This window comes from Ursus americanus, chromosome 7 (genome assembly GCF_024610735.1).
Source record: "Ursus americanus isolate L20-20 chromosome 7, mUrsAme1.1.p, whole genome shotgun sequence".
Classification (NCBI taxonomy): Eukaryota; Metazoa; Chordata; class Mammalia; order Carnivora; family Ursidae; genus Ursus; species Ursus americanus.
In genome coordinates this window covers 82,979,051-83,001,115 of record NC_142133.1, presented here as the reverse complement: position 1 = coordinate 83,001,115, position 22,065 = coordinate 82,979,051, and the positions used below count along the sequence as shown (strand labels likewise).

The window sequence follows — 22,065 nt, the reverse complement described above, 5'->3', positions numbered from 1 at the left end:
GAAAAAAAGTGTCAATAAGAAGTCTTAATGGGCACACTAGAGTACTAAAAAAACAATAGTAATAGTTATAGATAAAAAGAAATTTTAAAAACATCCAAAACAGAGCAGTAAAAGAAAAAAAGTAAGCAAAGGACGGAAATAAAAAAAATAGGAATACGGTATTACATCAGTGTAATGGTACTAAAGGCCTCAATTAAAAATCAGAGATGGTCAGCTTGGCTGCTAAACAAGGCTCAACCGCACGCCGCTTAGAAGAAATGTGCTGCATTATAAATACAATTCCAGGCTAAATGAAACTGGATAGAAAAGATGTCACACAGCAACAGCGCTCAGAGAAGCTAGAGGGGCTGTATTAATATTTGACAAATTCAATTTCAGAGCAAATCACTTTCAGAGGTACAGGAGGTCATTTTATAGTGATAAATGTGTCAATTCATCAAGAGAAAATAATGTGCCTAAACACTTATGAATCTAAACAAATTGAAAGATAGTTTATGGATTGCAAGACCCAATATTGTTGAAATGTCAATTTTTTTTCAAATCGATCTATAAAGTCAGTGTAATCCTAACCAAAATCCCAGCAAGCTATTTTGTAAACACTGACAAACTGATTCGAAAGTTTATTTTCTTTTTTTTAAAGGATTTTATTTATTTATTTGTCAGAGAGAAAGAGAGAGATTGTGCACATGCAGGGGGAGGCAGAGGCGGAGGGAGAAGCAGACTCCCTGCTGAGCAGAGTCCGACCTGGGGCTCCATCCCAGGACCCTGGGATCCTGACCTCAGCTGAAGGCAGATGCTTCACTGACTGAGCCCCCCAGGCACCCTGATTCGAAAGTTTATATGGCAAGTCCAGGACACAGAATAGCCACCACAAGAGTGAAAAAGTAAAGAATATTGGAGGATTGGCCCTACCAAACTTTCAGACTGCGAATCCACAGCGGTCAAGACAGCACAGTGTCGGTGGAAGAAAAAACACAAACAAGGAAGGAAGCACTGATCAACAGGACAGAACAGAGAGATCTGGAATAGACCTGCACAAACGTATTCAAATGCTCTTTGACGGCGGTGTTAAGGCCATTCAATAGAGAAAGGACTGTCTTTTCAACAAATGGTATTGGAACTAATAAATGCCCATTGGCCAAAAACCAAAAAAGTCAATTCAGACTTTACACCTTTCACAAAATGTAACTCAATGAGACACCTAGGTGTACAACTGCAAAACCACAGAACATAGCAAAGGGTCTTGAGCGTGCTACATTTAACGGGGGACATCAAAGCATGACCCTTGAAAGGAAAAAAACAACTGATAATTGGACTTTATTAAAATTAAAAACTTTTGCTTTTCCAAAGTTAAGAGAATGAAAAGACAAACCACAGACTGTGAGAGAATACTTACAAAATGCATATTTGATTAAAAATTGTATCGAAATTATTCAAAGAACTAGCTGTTTGGATCAAATAAGCTATGAAACAAAAACAAACGAACAAATGTATACACAGAGAAATCTGAAACGCACATTGCTAAATGAAAGAAGCCAGTCGGAAAAGGCCGTATGCTCCATGATGCCAAGTACATGACCCACCAGCAGGTGCCAGGTGCTAAGGGGGAGAAGCTAAACCGGAAGAGGTGAACCAATGGGGAATTTTAGGGAGGTGTAGCTAATATGTATGACTGTCTAGTGGTGGATACGTGACCTTGTGCATTTGTCAAAAGGCATAGAATTTTACAGCACAAAGAATGAGCTTTATTCATATGTAAGTTAAAATACAAGTGATTTGGGAGGCTGAGGGATTCTGGGAAGGAACGCAGACTGTGACAAGACTCTAATGTTCTTGCAAATAATTGAACAAAGGCTCAATGAAGGAGGCACGGAGGAAAATGCTGGCCCAGGTAACTTTGGGAATGAGTGGCTCTGTGAGAGCAAAGACGAGAGCAACCGCACATAAGCACTGTATCCTAGCTGTTGGAGTGGTTTCCCACAGGGAACGGGATGTCAGCCCTCACGGAGCCCTACGTGTACGAAGTGAACAACGAAGGACATGGATGGCAGGTGGTCAGAGCCTGATCCCTTCCTGGGGGGAGTTTGCAGATACGCAAGGGGAGGGGGCTGACAGGATCCACGAGGTGATGGCCTGAAGTTGGAGACGTCATATCAGAACTCATACATAGCCGAATAGGGTTCCGGATGGTTACGTGTGAGCTACTTCTGTCTACTCAGGATAATATACACAGAAATAATGCCTTGCTCTGTCAGCTCTGACCAAATAAAGGAAATGGCACTGCAGTCCCATGAGCCCATCTAGGGCCCAGATCGTGGTTTCCAAGACGGTCTGCCAATAAAGGGAACCAAAGCTTCTTGGAGAAATGGCTGATTCTAGGACTGGGGCAGGAAGCAGGCAGAACGAGCACACAACAATGCCCGAAAGTGAGGAGAGCTGAGAGGGAACAACGCCAACCCCTACCGACAGGGGTACGTCAAAGGAGCGTGGGGGCCAGCTAAAGGAGCTCCAGGTGGACAAAGCTGGAAAAATAAATAAAGTAACGTTGGGTTCTGACTCAAACTATAAAATAAATATCCGTGAGTCCATACTGATAGAAATAAATTATTTCCAACTAATAAATGAGGGAGGAGAGATCAACGTCCCACACAGAATTCCAAATAATGAATGTATACATTTATAGTCTTTTTTCTCTCAAGGAGAAAGAACATAACCCTCCACTCTTTCCACTTTTCAAGTGTGAGCTGCACATAGAAACTTCCTTCCAAAGAGGACAGAGTGGAAGATGGGCTGGGGGTTGATCGGCTGCGAGACCTGACAAACTGTACTGCAGACGAGTGTTCGAAATCAACGACAGTCGTAAACTATGTTGATTACGTGTCCTTGATGCACTACGATGAAAATGCACTTGATTTCTGTGATCTTATTCCTTAAATCCCGTAACCTCAATCTAACCGTGATTAAGCTATCAGACCAGTTCTAATAGAGGAAAATCCTACCTGACTGGTATTCCTCAAAACTGTCAAGTTTCCCCAAATACAAGAGGAAGTATGAAAAACCATCCCAACCAGGAGGAGCTTAAAGAGACACAGAAACTGATTGCAACACGTAATGCTGATGAGATTCTGAATAGAAAAAAGTCAATTAGGTAAAAACTAAGGAAATTTGAATAAACTGCAGACTTTGGTTGATTAACAATATATCAGTATCATTTCATTAATCATAACAGACACACATATAAGATGTTAATAAAGCAGGACCTCTGTGTGTCACTATATGGGAACTCTCTGTACTATCTTCTCAATTTTTCTATATTCAAATTTTCTATATTTTTAATCTAAAACTCCTTAAGAAAATAAAGCATAGTAAAAAAATAATAATAATCACAAAGTAGCCATGCTGGGCTACTTTTTCTAGCAGCTTCTTCCAACTATGTCTCATTTATTCCAGTTACATCTTAGTTTCCTTTTCTTTTAAATTTCAATAATTACTTCATAGTGCTGCCGGGGAGATGAAAATCTCATAGTACGGTCCCCCGGCATTGAGGGGATGGCCAATAATGATCCCTATGGCTCCATAACTGGGACCATTTCAGGGCTGCTGTTTTTAGAATTTGCAGAGAAATGAATATGTATTCATTTATTTTTATTATTTTCAAATATCAAAGTTGTCACAATTCAAAACATCTTAAAGAATACACATCGGTATCGGGGAGCCTGGGTGGCTCAGTCGGTTGTGTCTGCCTTCGGCTCAGGTCATGATCCCCGGGTCCTGAGATCGAGCCCCGCATTGGGCTCTCTGCTCTGTGGGGAGTCTCCTTCTCCCTCTGCCTGCTGATCCCCTGCTTATGCTCGCTCTTCCTGTCTCTTTCTGTCTCAAATAAATAAAAGAAAAGAAAAGAAAAGAAAAGAAAAGAAAAGAAAAGAAAAGAAAAGAAAAGAAAAGAAAAGAAAAGAAAAGAAAAGAAAGAATACATGTCAGTGTATTTGAAAGCAGCTGTGTTGGAGACATCTGTGGGCTTCTGAACCCCTCTGGGAGGTGCAAGAATGTGTGTTGCTGAAATCTACTTTGGATTCAGGTGGACTTGGATCCTAACCAAGCCGTGCCACCTGTACTTTTGAATAAGTCACTTATTCTCTCCAGGCTTCCGTTTTCTCATCTTAAAACAAAGTTAATGATGTTTTGTAGTATTCGTGTGGAAAGTAAGTGGAATAATGCTTATTAGGGTTTTTTTTTTTTTAAAGATTTTATTTATTTATTTGACAGAGAGAGACAGCCAGTGAGAGAGGGAACACAAGCAGGGGGAGTGGGAGAGGAAGAAGCAGGCTCCTAGCAGAGGAGCCCGATGTGGGGCTCGATCCCGGAACGCCAGGATCACGCCCTGAGCCAAAGGCAGACGCCCAACGACTGCGCCACCCAGGCGCCCCGCTTATTAGGTTTTTAACACAGTTCTTGGCATGTGGCAAAGTGATATTATATTATTATCATTATTCGTATGGAAGTTCACAGGTCCTAAATTGTTTTACTAGTATCTTAGAACTGCAAAAATCCGAAGTAATGCTTATATATTATAAATATGGGGAGTCAAGATAAGGAGCCAGTGGAAGATTTTTTCCAAAATTTTTACACCTGAGTAATAATTAGGGAGGTAGAACGGGAATATAGGTGTTCTTGCGGACAAGCGATCTTTCTGCTATGAAAAAGAAAAGACAGTAACGATGTTCACGTATGTTGGGCAGGATCAGGATAGACATTTCCTTTTTAGTATCTTCATATAATTTTTGATATGAAGACTCAGGAAACTTCATTTTGGCTCAGTTGTGGTTCAGAAGCCACACAGATGTTTCCTCTGTTAGGTAAACTTTGAGAAGAGTTTCCTACAATTCTAACTTCGCTCTATTTACGGACGGGTGAGTAAAACGGAGTGATGCGGAACGTCTTGCTCCTCCGAGCCTGCACCAACTCCCCTTCTAATAATACCCATGCCCCGTGGAACAGGATTATTGCCAATCGAAAGTATTTTTCTCTATTTTTAACCTGTTAGCAATGAACGCGAGCTCGGAACCTCCCCTCTCAGGAGCGCTGCGCGATCAGAGCGCGCATACACCGCGTGCACACGCGCGCCTCTGGTCACCTGACTTCACTTTTTACAATTAAAATTCTTAAAATATTTTATGGGAAAACATTAGCAACCGTGACGTTGAGCGATGTGATAGAGGCCTTCGGAATAAGTAGATACGAGGTGGTTACACATGGCAGCCTTTAAGCCAAGAGCCGTTTCACTCCCCCCACAGCCGGTGGTACTCGCTCTGTGCCCTTCTGCGCGGAGGAACCAGAGACGCACTCTTGTTGACTTTAAGGACTGGACCTATTGTTTTAGAAGCATTTTCACGTGGGATTAGAGTTGTCATACTTCGTAGAGAACTATACTGTCATCCTGAAATCCTTCTCTTCCTCAGGGAAGGAGCCCCACCACGGACTCAGCTCTATAATTCGCTAAACATTTGTTGCCCAAGCACTAAACACTGCTGGTTAGAAATTATTTTTACATTGTCCATAAACTTGAAACTTGTAATCCAAACGAGAGACAGAGAGAGAAAGAGAGAGAGAGAAGGAAGATAATGTCTTCCAGATGACAGCTTTCTGGATGGAATCTGAAGCCTGAAGCAAGAGAAAATTTTCATTAACATTCAGATTACATGTCATTTTGATTCACACTCCCTAAGCAAGCTGATTTGGTCGGCAGCCAGCCTTCTTGCAGGGTGATGACGATGACGACACCACCAGCTTCACTGCTAATGATTCCTTGAGTGACAGCCAGTCTCAGCTCCGCGCGGCGCCTCTGCCTGCCCCGCCCGCCCCGTGATGCCAGAGCGGCTGCTGTCCCCGGCCTCGGGTGCACCAGCCAGGCGGGATCAGAAGGTGACTTTGGAAATGAGGCCGCCCTCGCTCCCGCACGCGGACACCTGCACACACAGGTGCCCCTGACGCTCACCTTCCCAGCGCTGCATGCTCTCAGAACGGCATCAAAAGGATAAATAAACTGCTGGTAATTGGCGCCCTCTGAGGACCTCGGTCTTTCCACCCGGAGTGGAGGGATGGACCCGTGGCCTCACCGTGGCTTCCCAATGACTTCTTTGTTGTGCTACTGGCCGTTATATTCCACGTTCAAATATCAACAATGTTTTTTTTCTATTTTTAATTTTCTTTCACTCTGGCTTTAAAAATCTCTTGAACACACACACACACACACACACACACACACACACCACACACACACACACATTCCCCCACCCTGGAATCAAAATGTTTTCCTTAATTTATTTGTTTTCAGATTTCAGCTTAGCAAACTACAGCCCGCCCATCCCATCATCCTGCACCCTGACTGGTGTTTTCAGTCATGAGAGGACCCCAACCTGCATTCCTTTCTGGGAAGGATTCTCTAGATGTCGATTGGAACAGGAACATAAACACTAGGATGTGAGATCTACAATGGCAGATGTCTGGGTTTGATTCCCCATGGTATTCCCGAGCGGGAAGATCGCCTGGCACGTGGAAAGATTGAGAAGCTATTTGTGAATGAACGAACAAACAAGTGAACGATGAATGTGTACGTCTCATAACAAATTTAGTTTTGTCATTTCTGCCCGAGATTCAGCAGGATAATTTTCAAGTTTAGAAAGCATGCCTGACTCTTGTAGGTATCTTCTCCCTCGCCCGAGTCCTTCAAGTCATTTTGTACGTTATGACATTTCCCTTGGAAAAGCTAAAGACCAGAAGGGTTTGCAGCCGGACACCAGTCCTATTGCCCCACAGTGTCCCCAGTTTGTGTTTTCATTCATTTGTTTCATTTATTAAATTATCGGCTAGTGACTGAGTGTCCGTAAGGTGCAGGGCAGAGTCCCGGACTCCTGATGACCAAGGTGAACAGTGAACGAGGCAGAGTTCTCCATGGCTGGCATCTTGAACCTAATGAAACACGTTGAAAATCTCATTCGAGTTCAAAGGTGTTAGTGCAGAGGAAGTTCTAAGTTAAACACAAGAAGCTAAGCGTTAGTCAGAGAAGCAGGTGACCGAGGCTCTCGTAGAGAACCCTCCTGAGCCATTTTTGGGGCCTGTCACCCCCTGATGTTGCAGACAGTGCGTCCCTCTGCAATCTGACTGGAGGTTCCATGCTGTGTAGATAGTTACCCTCTGTTTCTCTTACAAGTCATTGCACATCAGTGACCTAGTATAGGAAATTGAATGTGTATATTGAGAGAAAGCAAAGTCTAGCAGGGGACCAATGCAGACCCAGCTTTCAGGAATTTCAGTAAAGACACATTTCACGTAAATATTCCCCTTTGCTCTGACTGTGGTGATATGGTAATTACTTCTTCCTTTTCTTCAATTTTGGAATGCATATATGGGAAAGATTGAGAGTTTGGGAGGAGGGATAGCTTTCCTATCAGAAACGTGTACCAAAAAAAAAAAAAAAAAAAAAAAGAATAGAAGTGTGTACATTTTCTTGACTGATGTGAAAATGTGGAAAGATTGATCAATTTGGGGGTAAAATAGTTAAAATCAATACAGGTGCACAATTTATTGGATGGCTTATTTTTTTATCCTCTCGGACACTGTAGTCACATCTGTAAAATGATGTGATAATAATAATTGTGCCTATTTACAGAAATATTTTAGGATTAAATGAGGTGATTTGAGGACTAAAGGTAAGTAATTAAACTCTGAACACAAGTCAAGTTTTGTCTTTAAACCATATAATATTCCTGTTATCATACAGTTAAAGGAAAGACGCATTGCAATTCAAATCAAGAACTTTCTCCCTCACTTTATGTTTTATTACAGCTTCCTCAAGGTGAAGCTATTTAAAAAATAATGTCTATAATGTTTTAAAATCAAAATTAAACATGCGGGGGAGACAGTGAATGCAAATAAGACTGAACATTATTGATATTAGAATTTTTAATACGCTTGAGCTTAAAAGAGCACACGAATACAAGGGAAAGATCATGCATCTCTGTGTTTTCCCAATGCATCCACAGTTTGCAAGCGTTTGTGAAGACAGGGATAATTAACTTGTAAGATAAACGAATTCGTTGTGGTTGAGGGCCAAAGCATTTTAAGTGGCCTCGCTCAGATAGTACGAGAACTTCTTAGTTCAAACAGCCTTGCATAGGAATACTTCTGTGGAAGTTAGACCTTGCTGCTTGTGAGGGTTTTTCTAAGACTTTTCTCCTGTATGGACTACCTTTTGAAATACTATTCTCAAATGTAACCAAGAACATTTTACCATCAAACCAAAGGACTTTTCTCACTTTATGTATTCATTTCAATTGGTGATGCGTCCGTTGGTGCGGACGCACAGCCTGAAACCAGAAGGAGGACACGGAGATGTCTGTGGAAAGAAACATAATGGAGTCATAATAATGACAATTTTACCTTCAAATATAGAAAGGGATAAAAATGTATCCTCTGTGGTTCCCAAAGGTGAAAGTGGCAAGGGAGCATTTTTTTTTTAATAGAAGGAATTGCTTTAGAAAAATTGGAGTTTTCTGAAATTGAAATAGGCCACCTTTTGCAGTAGGAGGTATCAGGTAATAGAATTTTTACGGAGTAGACAAGTTCTTGTAAAGCGTGTTTAAGCTTGTCCACATATCTGGCAGAGACTGGGATTAAAATGGTCGCCCTGTGGATAAACATTAGAGGTGCCTGGGATGCATTTTGTGACAGGATGCCTGGGCTCCCAGTAGTGATGCAGATTCTGCCGGTCTGGGTGGGCCCTCATCACGGATGTTCTCTAAGCCAGGATTAGGATAACTCCCTCGGTGATGTAAGGTGCACCGAGAAGTCAGAAAGTGTAAGCTAATGGATCTCCAGAGTTGTTTCTCATTGGATGAATCTTGTGCTTTTCGTAGGTACCTGTGCTGAGCAGGGTTAAAACAATTGAGGGGAGTTGGGGCTCAATCCAGATTGCCCTCCCACCCAGCAAAGCAGTCTCACTGCAAAGCACCGGGAGCAGATTGATGGAGTTTAAATAGAGCGCTGATCTGTGCCTTGTTCATTACTGCTTTATTCAGGAGACAAGCATCAGCCAAGTCCTCTGGTCTTTGCCTCAAATAGAGACAGATGCTGACAGTTCTGACCCGCCCATCTTCCCCAGGAAGATGATCGTCATGGAACCAGGCCAGCAGCACCGTCCCCAAATCAGTGACAGAGAAAAGGTTATAATATACAGCCACCTAGCTCGTGCATTGAAAGATTGCAGAGCCCAGGGTGTATTTCATTAAAATCACCCCATTCCCAGAGCCTGTCAGCAGGCGCTGGAAAACATCATTCTCAACGCAGTGGGGAAAATCCTGTCATCGTGTGGTGGAAGCAAGACGGGAATTCTGACATCTCGGTGGCAATGTGTGTGTGTTTGTCACAACCTCTTTTCCTTGTCACTGTGCCTCCCAGACTTCATGACACCAAGTCTTGGCATCGTCTCTGCCCTGCCGGCACGTTTGCCTCTACTGAGAATTAGGTGTTTAATTTTCTGGGTCCTTATTGTGGCTTTTTGGATGTAAATTTGCATTAAGCTGTTTCTGTGTAAATAGGATCTTGACATAACAGGAGCACCGACCGATGTGGGCTGGTGGGGCTGTTGGGGTGTCATTTCAAATCCATCTATTCCACACCGTGGCTTAATTTAAAGGCTGGATTACTTGAAAATGCATTTATTAAGTCTGACCTACTTTTTAAATATTTAATATTCCATTTTGGTTTCCTTGTAACAAAAGAAGCTTCAAGGTCTTCGCGTTCTTGCCAATTTTTAAGGCACAGATATTGATTCAGCTAATAAGACCTGGTACGGACTCACCGTCCCTGGACCACTTTCAACAGTGGTATTTAAAGCAATTAGCAGTTCACAAGATCCTACGGGTACTTGGTCCCAATGGACTGATCTGCGTTTGGTCTTCCTGAAAATTCTCTTTTTTGCTTTTCTTCAGGCATGTGACCATGCTGTTGGTGAGAAGCCTCGGCATCCATGGTGGGAATACACCTGCCACCTTCCCAGAGCGGGGCTGTTCACGGCTTCACTGCAGCTACTGCTATGATCGAAATATTCTGATGGGGGAAATGATAGACACACTGGCAAAAGATGGATAGAAACGGTTGAGAATGAAGAGGGAGGACAACAGGGAGACAATAAAAAAATAGTACGTGATGCCAAAATGTAGGCAATATTTCCATATGCATACTGCTTAGTTCACTGGAAACATAAGGTACGGGGGCGTGCACTAAGAAATCTCAGCGAGAGACAATGAACAGTGGAGTTGGAAGAGTGTCAGGGAACCGAGGGGTAGAGTAACTTGCAGCCAGGGTAAACCCAGCCCAGAAATGTGCCTAGCGTACCATTTTGTGCTAGATGGAGTTCAAGTTCCCTAGCAGCCAAAGCCAAGACAAAGTACAGCAATTACATGAATTAACTCTCCATGTGATTGGAGCAAACAAGTCAATCAATTTAGATGTTTTTGATCCTGAACTCATAGCGAGCCGCTGAACAGGAATTCTTGTGGTCTGGATGACGACACCCAACACCTTAGCAATAATAAATTCAATAAAGGGTTTCAAAGAGTTGAAAAATATTTATTTACGTTAGAGATCTCTAGCGAGTCAAAAGCTCATACTTAGCTTCAGGAATAGAAATAAAATAGGCAAGAGTCAGTCTTGCTATGCCATCTAAGCTTATTGTTCTATATTCAGCAAGGGCAGCAGTTACCCAAACTGGGAGGAGGTGGTGGTGCTGGAGAGAGGGGGTCGTTGCTCAGTTACTGCGAGGAAACAATGCTGAGGATCAGACAAGCTGCTGGGGGCACCCTGCTTGGAAATAGCAAAGGACTTGGCTTTTATCTCCTGTGAAAGTTTGCAAACAACTTTAGCCAGTATGCGTGGAGAGTAACGGCGACTCTTACAAAATACCTGAATCAAAGAGACCACAACTTTCCAACATATCTTGAAGTCTTGAACAGAAAAAGCTGTATGGACATAAATTATGATGGGCTCTTGTGAAGAGCTCGCTATGTGTAACGGTATATATTGACAAAAGCCTAATATTTTTATTAAATCATATTTTATTATTTGTATAATAAAGTATAATTAGTAAACATGTCTTTGTGTGGTTTTTGTTAGCTTACTTTTAGTGGACGGTAACCCAATGTAATTTTCTGCCCTAGAAGCAATTCATGTAACACATCTGATCTTAAACAGATGAAATTTGGGTGTCATTATTTCGGTTTTATGAATTTTTAAAAAATTGAACAAATTCTCATTTGAGACTACTAAACTTTCTATTCTGATGGTTAAGCCTTTTGAGAGTAGCGGTAATCTCCCCGTTGTTTATATGAGGTATTTACATTTCTTGCCTGATGCCTTGGCTGGAACTTCAAGAACAATGTTGAATTATTAACAGTGATAATGGGGCTGATTGTTTTGTCCCTGATTTTAATAGGAATTCCACTGCGCTCTGCATTAATTAGAATACTTAAAAAACCAGTGTTAGATATACTCCATTTATCATATTAAGACATTTCTCTTCCATAATGAATTTACTGACATCTCCTTTAATCAGGAAAATATTTTACATTTTAAAATTAGGTTTTTTGCCACTCAAAAAGAGTGGATGGATTTCCACTTCTAATCTATTACTTAGATGAATTATACACATTAATTAGGAAATATGCATTAAATTCTCTCAGTATTGGAGTATCCTTGTAACCTTGAAAGTGTGTGTGTGTGTGTGTGTGTGTGTGTGTGTGTGTGTGTATTTGCATTCGTGCAGGTATAGGCAGATATCTAGGTCATCAGTCTATTAAAAATATCGATCTTTTGCTATGCTTTGAAACTTGAAATGCTTCAGAAAGTATGTATTCCTTGAAGAACATATAAACTCCTAAAACATGTGAACCAGGTACTTTTTTATAGAATTCTTTTCACTTACATTTTCCTAGAAAAAAATATTTTTTAGTACATTTGCAAACTTATTAACATAGAAATTTATATAATGTATAACATTCATAAAAGTCAAAAAGTTTTCTCCTCTAGAATTGAGGTTATACCCCTTCTTTGTTGCTAAAATTTCTTATGGGTGTATTCTTGCTCAGTTTTTTTAATTTAATAATTCAGAAATTTATCAAAGGTCTTAGATTTATTCCTCTTTTCCTGTGGCACAGGATTCTGTTTTACTAATTCTGCTGTTATCTTTAGTGTTTTCCCTTATTTTGCATTTGGCTGGCCTGTCCCTCAGGATAAGGGGCCTGAGGTAACAAGCAGGGGAAAATCTCAGTGGCTGAAAGTGTCAAATCCCCCTCTGTCCCCTGCTCCCTACCCACTGCAGGGGGCAGGAGCACTTCTCTGGGTGACCCTGACTCCAGGAGATGGCCAGCACTGTGGTCTGCGGCACTCAGAGACAAGACAGAGTAACTGATGGGACCTGGCCTGCAGAGCTCTGGATGTGCAATGACACACATCCCTCGGCCAAAGAGTTAATGCCATGTCTGACTTCCAGTGGCTCCGAAGTTCATCAGCAGGTGCCTAGAGAGAGCCAGAGACACTTGGCAGCAGTTCCCAGGACTGGCACAGCTCTCCTCTTTTGCTGTGGGGTTTTGTTTTTTTTCCCCTCCAGCCTGGCTGTTTGGTTCCATTTTTAGTATCCCTTTGGTTAGATACAAAGACACCAGGTTCATTTTTTTTTTTTTTATTCAGTGTTTGTTTCTTTCTAGATATTCTCCTCTTTTGATTTCCTCTTTATCCCTAGTAATTAAAAAAATTACAAATCCAGTGCCTATATTTTTTGTTTTGCTTATTCTTTGGCTTTTAGTTTAAAATTGGATAGCACTAAGCTACAAAGCACTTGCTCTCAGGCTGGTAGAGTGTCTCCATTTTCCAATTTGAGGCTTCTGTAAGTTTGTATCTGAGTGTGTGTGCTTATGTGCTTACACAGGAGAGAGAAGTTATTGCAATCAGTGTATTCCAAGATATTGGAACATTTTCTTGAGTTGGAGAAAAGAAGAAATGAAAGCCCAAGTCTGTTGTTTTTCGTTTTTTTGTTTTGTTTTGTTTTTTTTTTTTTTTTTTGAGAGACAGAGAGAGCACGCATGTGCACATGGGTTGGGGAAGGGGTAGAGGGAGGAGAGAGGAAATCTTAAACAGGCTCCACACCCAGCACAGAGTCCGACGTGGGGTTAAATCTCAGCACCCTAAGGTCGTGAGCTGAGCTGAAATCAAGAGTTGGTTGCTTAGCCTACTGAGCCACCCAGGCGCCACCCCCCACCCGAGTCTGTATGGTTTTGTTGGGAGTAAGAGTGGGGGGAGAAAGGAGAGTTTTGAGTCAGGGAAGGTTAACTTCAATTTTGCCCCGAACTTTCCATATATTATACTTAGTAAACCAAATGTTCTGTGGAAACGAATGTGTGTCCTCATTACGCAGTGGTGGACCTGAGGTTCTGAGTGGCTAGGGCATTTGCCCAAAGCCACCCATCTCGTCATCCGGAGTTCTGAGGTTTACTCACCTGTTCTTGTGTGATGGGGTGTTTCTTCTGCTTTTCTTTTGTTCCATTTTGGGCAGAAAATGGGGAAACTGAGCAGACCGAGTTAGGAGACAGCTTCTCTTGCTTCTTCTTGGAGACCGCTTGCTTCTTGAACAACACTGTCCCTGTATGGTTTGTCTCATTCCTATTTTGGGGCTTCTCCTAAGTTCCTCTCTTTCCTCTACTGTGCTGATTCTACTGTGAATTTTGTAGGCATCTCTTTTTACACCTGACCTGACCGCCACGTCCATCAAAATTCTGTCCCATGCCCACTCCTCACCTTGCAGTACTCACAATGATCCCCTCCCCTCTACTGTCTTTCACTGATCGCTAACTAGTGATTATTACTGATAAGTCTAAGATTATCACATTTATATGTTATTTCTAGAACTTTGTTCCAAGTTCCAAACATATCTACCCAGTGATCTGTAATATCACCACTTGGATAAACCACAGTTAATTTCAGCACATCAGAAAGTACATTCCTTCTCTGGCGGCACTCTTTCTATGACGAGCATTCCTAGTCACCTGTTTGTGACAAAGTATCGGAAATGACCCTTCAGGTTTTCGGGTCCGTTAACCCCCTTGGACCTCCCCCAAGTACAGCCAATGCCCTTCCGTGTCCCCCATGCGTGTCCATGTACCCAACCTCTAGGGCTGCTTTAGTCTGAACCGTTATATCCTTCCCTCGGGCATATGGTCGAACGTCCCAGCCTTTCTCCTCACAAACACTCTCGCCTCTTTCGAATACTTTCTTCTCACAGAAGCCAGAGGGATTCTAAAAAAAAAAAAAAAAAGTAAAACCGATCATACTATAGGTTTATGTAAAACTCTTTAGAACAGGGGGCTCAGTCAGTTAGGCATCGGACTCTTGGTTTCGGCTCAGGTCGTGGTCTCAGGTCATGAAGTCGATGCCCAACATCAGGCTCCACGCTCAGTGGAGAGAGAGATTCTCTCTCCCCTCTGCCCCTCCTTCTCCCCACTCCCGCACACACTGTGTCTCTAAAGCAACAACAACAACAACAACAACAACAAACGAATAACTCTTTAAAACACTCCTACTGTGCAAAGCCCCCGGGTCTGCAAAACTATCACTGTGACCAGGCACCTGTCAGCGCCTCTGGGCATCCTGTCCTTTGATTATTATTCTCTGCCCTCACTGTCCACTTTGCATCCCAGACCATCCCTCTTTCCGCTTTATTTGGTGCCCTCCTAACGAGTATGTCAGTCATACAGTAAGCCTTGCCATGCAAGGCACACAACAGGCTCTTCCACTTCTCCCATCGCACTCACAATCACTGTCATCCTCTATTCCATTACTCACTATCTATCTCCCCAACCAATATAAATGCTTCATGAAGGCCAGGAATGACCCTACTTTGTTAACTTTATATTCCCAGCACCTGGTACCTAGTGCCTGACACATAATAGGAATTAGAAATTATTTGCCTAATAAATGGAATACTTAGAGACCACATAGAAACAACTCATGAAGCGTATTGGATTATAAAACATCTTTTTAAAAAGAAAGCCAGGCTCACAGAAATTTCATGAAGGCCCCTTGATATCAAATTAATCTGAAAATTAATTCTTTCTGAACAGAGGTTCTGACAAAATCCTAAACATATATCAAGGTTATAAATTCTATTTATCTTTCAACACCACGAGCCAACATATCACCTCCCTAAACGCTTCTCGAACCTCCCCTGGTCTTCTGCCGTGAATTCTAATGAATCTTGCTCTTGTCTTATCTCCCCAGTTATCCAAGAACTTCAGGAGAGCAAAGACCTTCTCTTTGTATTTAGCGTTCCATTTTGTGCATATTAAGCAACCATTAAACCTCTAGTGAATACATAAACACAGCCAGGGTGATTAATTACGGAATACTAAGTACAGCAAGCACTGTTAGCATCCAGCCAGCACCTCAGACCATGCTTATGCAAAGTGTAAATAAATACAAATAAAACCACCTTGGAGACCTTACCTGAAAGCCCGTGTCCTTACACCTGAATACTTTCAGTCTTTATTTCGGACACCCATTCTGCCCTGAACCCCGTCCTCATTCTCACACTCCTTAAAGGAAATGGGAATCACGCCTCACCCCGTAATTGCTGGAGTAATCACAGGTATCACAAACCCTAGAACAGCTTCTCGAATTAAAAGTGTATGTGCCTCATAATTCATTTTTATTTACTGGAAATTTGGCTTACAACTGTTGTAATATTGCATATGATTCATGATGCCATAAAAGGTGTATGCTCAAGCTTATGTTTACTCCTGTAAGAGGATCCAGGCCTGGTTTTCTGTATTCTAGAGGGAGCGCAATATCATGCACTGGCTTTTCATTTGCATGGTATTTGCATACATTTGCATTGCCATACAATGTTATTAATTTTACATAAGAAATACACCTGATTCTAATGATAATTAAATCTAATCTTATGGCCCATAAAATAAGTGGTAGTATTGGAAGAAACTGGATAATAGAGAAAGTTGGCAAAGAGTACAGAATGTAAAATTATTGCAAATGACTGCTCCCCATTGCATAATGAGTTCTACCTACAAAACATTTCCATATTTCTCTTCTTGTTTGAGCCCCATGTGAAACTTTTCAGATAAGCAGCTCAGAGATGACCCCAATCTTACCAGAAGAGCCTACCTGTCCTAGCAGTTAAGAGTTCCATCCGAAGTCAAGGTTCCTACAATTATCACAGGAACTCGGGAGCCCAGTCTTCAAAGCTGATCCCCTTCTACCTCTTCCTGAATCATGGGTCCACAGAGCCAAGAGAGACAGGAAGAAATAGAGCTCTACTAAGGACAAGAGAAGCTCTGGAAGCCCACCTTTCTTCCTGCTCCTTTCTCTGATGCCTGTACTCCTTCCTTTTCTCTGGGCTTGCATTCCCTCTCCCCACATACCCAGCCTGTTCCCATTCACTGTTTCTATTGAAAGCTGAACTAGAAAGTCAAGGCACTTGCACTTTCAAAGTGATTCTGTCAGTTAAAACAGCTTTTTGTCTCAGAGATACAGCTAATTTTGTGCGATTATAAGCAGGTTGATTTTTGACAACACTAGAGGCTGGTCCTGCCTATGATTGTTAAATTGCTGCAGGGATAAATCAGAAAGCCAGCTCAGTGTTATGAATTCTAAGTCCCTGCATAGATGAGAAAGAGTTAGAATGAGAGAATTGGGACCCCGCCCCCCCAGGGGTAGCAGTCAGCTCTTTCGATAAACAATTGGATCAAATAAGCAATTAACAACAACCACGATAACAGCCATAGACAGGCTGCTCAGTAGACTCTGTTCTAACTCAAATCCTGTTGGTAAGTTCATAAAATCGTTATTACTAACTTGCTAGGTGAGCAGACAGATGCTTGAAAAGATTACATAACTTGTCCAAAGTCTCATCGCTAATAAGAGCTGAGTCAAGATGCAGACTGTGGCCTCTCAATTCTAAAATCACTTTTTAAATTTGATCCTTCAGATTGTTGACAAACATAAGCTTGAATAATTGGAAAGCTGGAAGTGAATATAAAAACCGTGCCCGTGTCTTGCATTCCGCAATGACAAGATTAAGGCTAAGTGACGTCTCTCAGATTGGATAGCTGGTTGGCAGCGGTATCAGGAGTAGAACAAAGCTTTCCAGGCATTGTTTGTTTGTCCCTTCCCTGCCCCAAAGCGTCAGGCTGTCACTCTCATTCCTCAAGCTGACTCCATGCACACGCGCCCTGAGTCTCTGTGGCGATTCCGTCTGTTCGGATCCCAGGAGGTGATATTAATCAGCACAAAAACAGTACAACCCCAGTGGTGACTGATGGCAGGAGAATACTGACCGTGAACAGGAGGCACGACGTCACCGGCTAATGTATGACTTCACTTTGCATCTAGGATTATCCAAGATGCCTATATGCTTGCACCATTGGTATTTGGGGTCAGAACAATTGTGCTCCAATATCAGCATGAGCGTAGATGGGTGGTATGTCCTGGTCCTGGGACACAACTCTCACACCTGTACAGCTAAACCAACACAGCTTATGTCACAGAGTTGTAAAAATTGTAAGTATAATAAATAATGATATGTATAAATCGTATATATAAAATTAATGAGGGGCCCCCGGGTGGTGCAGTCAGTGAAACATCCGACTGTTGGTTCCTGATCTCAGGGTCCTGAGTTAGAGCCCTGCGTGGGGCTCTCTGCTCAGTGTGGGGTCTGCTTGGGACCCTCTCTCCCTCTGCCCCTCCCTCCTGTGCTCTCTCTAAAATAAATAAATAAAATCTTTAAAAATTTAAAAAAAATAAATGATATTACTGTTTTGTTTTGTTTTTTTGTTCATGTGTTTTAATGCAAACACCTCTACAGCCAACATCACCGGTTTGTTGATTATCTGGTTAAAAACAGAGAACAACAGGTGGGTACTGTGGTTTAAGTCAGTGTTGGGTAGTTTTTCAGGAAAGCTCAGGAATTTATTTTGCAATCATGATATGAGGCTTGAAAAATACTTGCTGCTTGCTGCAAACATTTCTAGCACTTACCGTGACTACTCGATATTTCAGTACTTATCCACCTAACTTTTCTTTCCCCGTTCTCTCTCCCTTGCAGTGCAGTGAATATAACGTTGTCAATTCTGAGAAGTAAGAATCGTTATACAATATTGATATGAACATCAGTGCAGTATTGTTTGTACCTTATATTTAATACATTATGTGGACAGTTTTACGCTGTGAGATAAAATATATAGCTTTTCGTTTTGCTTTATCTGGAAATATACTAAGCCTCAGTACGTGGCTATTGTTCATGTGCTCACTGCAGCACTGCTGCCAGGCAGTCATGAGTTTAGCAAGCTAGGGGGTGGAAGGGATGGAGAGTCATGCACGGGAGATACAAATACAACTCAGACAATATGCGTAGACTAAAATAACCTTACTGATTCATTTCCATTAGCTTTTTGCCCTTTTCCAAAGATGGAAATATGCTGTTTTAACTCATTGTTGAGTGTCAGCCCCGGATGTTCCCTATTGCCTTTCCATACAAATAATTCTCTTCAACTAACTCAATTCTCTTTTGCCTAACTCAATATTTCCTCTTTCTTTCATGCTGACTAACTTCAGGATTCTCTGGAACCATGTTAGCCCATTCCCACAATCTGATTTTCCTCCCCGGCATTAACTGAGTTCAATGCAACCGACGTCACTGTGAACTAGAACTTGGGATCCGATTTGAGAAAGACTTATCTTTGTACTTATTCTGCAAGTGCTTACCGGCTTGTGTGGAAATAGAAATAAACACATTTCGGGGCACCTGGGCACCTCAGTCAGTTAAGCGTCTGACTCTTGATTTCAGCTCAGGTCATGATCTCTGGGTTGTGAGGCTGGGCCCTGCATTGGGCTCCCTATTCAGTGCGGAGTCTGCTTGAGATTCTCTCTTTCCCTCACCCTCTGCCACTCCCACACTTTAAATAACTAAATTAAAAAAAAAAAGAAATAAACATACTTTGATTCTAGTATAATGTCACCTCTAGAAAAGAGTCAACTCAAGTTGGTCAGGTGGGTGAGTGCAGTGGCCCTGATGAGAAGATGCTTCACTTGGGATTGAAAGAAAAGTAGGAGTGATTCAGGCAAAGAAAATATGGAAGGAGGCAGAAAAGAAGGAGGGACAGCACGAACCCATGCACTGCGAAGAGCTCCAAGACATCTGCTATTTCTAGAATACCAAGAGTAGGGTGGGGACTGTCAGGAAAGGAAGCTCCAGGGGGATTAAAGGGCTGAACCCAAGGCCTGTAAATTGGCCTGTGAAAATTAAGGATTATGTTGATGAGTGTTTCTCTGGTGTGTATCTCCTAGGGGCACCAATGGGTAAATTTAAATGGAATCCATGAGTTAATGCTACTGTCTAATGTAACCAGGGGCGGATAGCTACATAAGACAAGTGAAGACCACCATTTTATCTTGAATTAATGGGAAAGAAGGAGCTAGAACAGGGAACATATAATTACATAATTTGGAATTTTGCCAGAGTAGGAGAACTGAAAATTCCAAACTCAAATAGACCTCATTTTAAATGACATGTGTGTGTGATGTAATGACAACAAATGGGCAGAAATCCAAATTGATTACACACACACACACTAAAATGTAGAGGCAAACATTCACCTAACTCAAATTTTAGTTCTTTCAAAATCTGTGTTTCCATTTCTCAGATTTGGGAACTGGTATAAGCATCATCAGTGAAGTAAAAGAAGTCTTCAATATTTGGAGAAAACATCTCATATTTGGAAGCCAAGAGCAGAGCAATAATTCCAACCAGTTGAAGTTTCTTACAAGAAGCTAGCTCAACCTGTAAAAATGGGTCCACGATGGCAATGCCCATGTACAGCTCTCCTGCAGCAGCCTAAACTTGGAGTGGACTTGCACCAGCCGGTCCGCCAGGATGGCCGCATGTGTCAGTGTATCACTCTTCCGTAAGAAGTGTGGATTTATGGACTGCCTTAGAGACCTTAGATCTAGCTGGTAGACAGCCTTGACGTGGTCGCTGAGGACCTGAGGGTTCTCCCGGTTCCCACGATCACTGCCCAGAGCAAGGCATCAGAGAAGACTTGGTCGAGGTTCTCCTCCTTCATGGAGATGTCCGCCGGAGGGGAAGAAAGACGCTTTGGAGCCAACACTTCCATCTGTACTGGTTTCACAGAAGCAGTAGATTTCAGTTGTTCGTTGACGTTTGTTTTAGTGGATTGAACAGTATTTTGGTGTTCTGAGCTATATATACTGTATGATTGTGTGTGTGTGTGTGTGTGTGTGCTCGCGCGCGTGTGTGCGTGTGTGTGTTTAGTGCTCACAAAACCCAATCAGGTCACCTGGTTTGGTGCCATGCTTCCCCTGCCCCTCATCCTTTTGCTTCAAGGGGAGAAGGGATCTCACTCCCAATTCCATCTTCAGTGACTTCAAGCAACTCCTGAGACCTCCTTGACCTCTGGTGTAAACATTGACCAGGTTTATCTCTATTCAACTTGTGAAACAGAATGAGATGAGGCCAAAGATAAGAGAATTGCTTTATTGAGGGTATGTGGCAGAGGCCACAATTCTGAGCCTGGAGTCTCCCTGGGGTTACTTGGCCGGCAGTGCCCTGGGGGACATCGCCCCCTAATGGCATGGGAAAAACCAAATACTCTTGCTGTAGCTTAGTTATAAAATGCCAGTTCTACAGCTTATTTTAATTAAAACATGCATATTAACTTAAAAAGATATAACACAATGAAAGAGTATCTTAATGGCATATTTAGAGTTATTAAAAACTCAGCTTTAAACATTGTACTAGATAGACTAAGAACGGCAAAATAGCATTTTTATTCATGATGGTTTTCGTGGCTTTGTAACCTGCACCCAAAATCATACTAATTTTTAATTTTTTAATTTAGTTCTTTAAAACTCCTATCTTCAGAATTTTTCCTGTGACTTCTGTGCTCTTGTTCTTAAATATGAGTTTATTTCTGAGACATTCACCACACATTCCTTTGGAAAGACTTGAAAAGATGGTCAACTGTTCTAAAAATAAGCTCAGGTGATTAATCTCTCATATTTAAGTATATATACAGAACAAGCTCATTGTTTGTTTATTACTATTTTGAATATGGACCTTTAGGTATAAAGTCGCAGAGTGCTGGACTTTTCCAAAGACCGTACTTGGGAAATTAGACCTTAAAAATGTGATCTGTAAGTGGAATACTAGTAGGAAAATAAAAGGTGCCTCAGAGGAAGACTGCTGCGTTTACATAAATATTTATTAACAAAGAAAGGGTAAATAGACACCTAAAACTCTTAATAAAAAGTGGTTTTGAGAAATTTCTGGCCCAGGAATTATTTTCATCTTCTGTGTAACTCTGTACGAACTTACTTTTAATTTGAATCTGTTCTGACATGTAAAGCAGAACAGCCCCCGAATCGGTTGACATCTGCAAGAGAATTATTCATAAGTTGATTTATTAATAAAACCATTTTTTTTTTTTTTAAAGATTTTATTTATTTATTCCACAGAGATAGAGACAGCCAGCGAGAGAGGGAACACAAGCAGGGGGAGTGGGAGAGGAAGAAGCAGGCTCATAGCGGAGGAGCCTGATGTGGGGCTCGATCCCATAACGCCGGGATCACGCCCTGAGCTGAAGGCAGACGCTTAACTGCTGTGCCACCCAGGCGCCCCAATAAAACCATTTTTTTGCACAAACATCAAATATTATTTTTGTGGATGCAATTTATTTTGGGTGATCAAGTTTTCAAAAGTGAGTTAAAATTAGCTCTGCTCCCCCAACCACTAAAGGAGTATGACATAACATTCTAGGAATCTTCTTGAAATATGGTTTCCATGATTTGGGTGGTGTGGAGGTGAGCTCAGGAGAGCTGGATGCCTCTAGAGTAGACAGACGAGGCGATTTTCTGAGGAAATCTGAATTTCTTCAAGTTGACAAAGTTGACAATGGATTCCACAATTTCTTCTGACCTAAATGAAAC

The 22,065-nt window shown here is 41.8% G+C and overlaps 1 pseudogene; it reads right to left on the bottom strand.

Annotated features, from left to right (window-relative positions):
• Positions 1 to 8,329: 8,329 nt before the first annotated feature.
• On the bottom strand, positions 8,330 to 20,697 carry LOC123786613 (G2/mitotic-specific cyclin-B2-like; annotated as a pseudogene).
• Between the last annotated feature and the right edge of the window lie 1,368 nt (positions 20,698 to 22,065).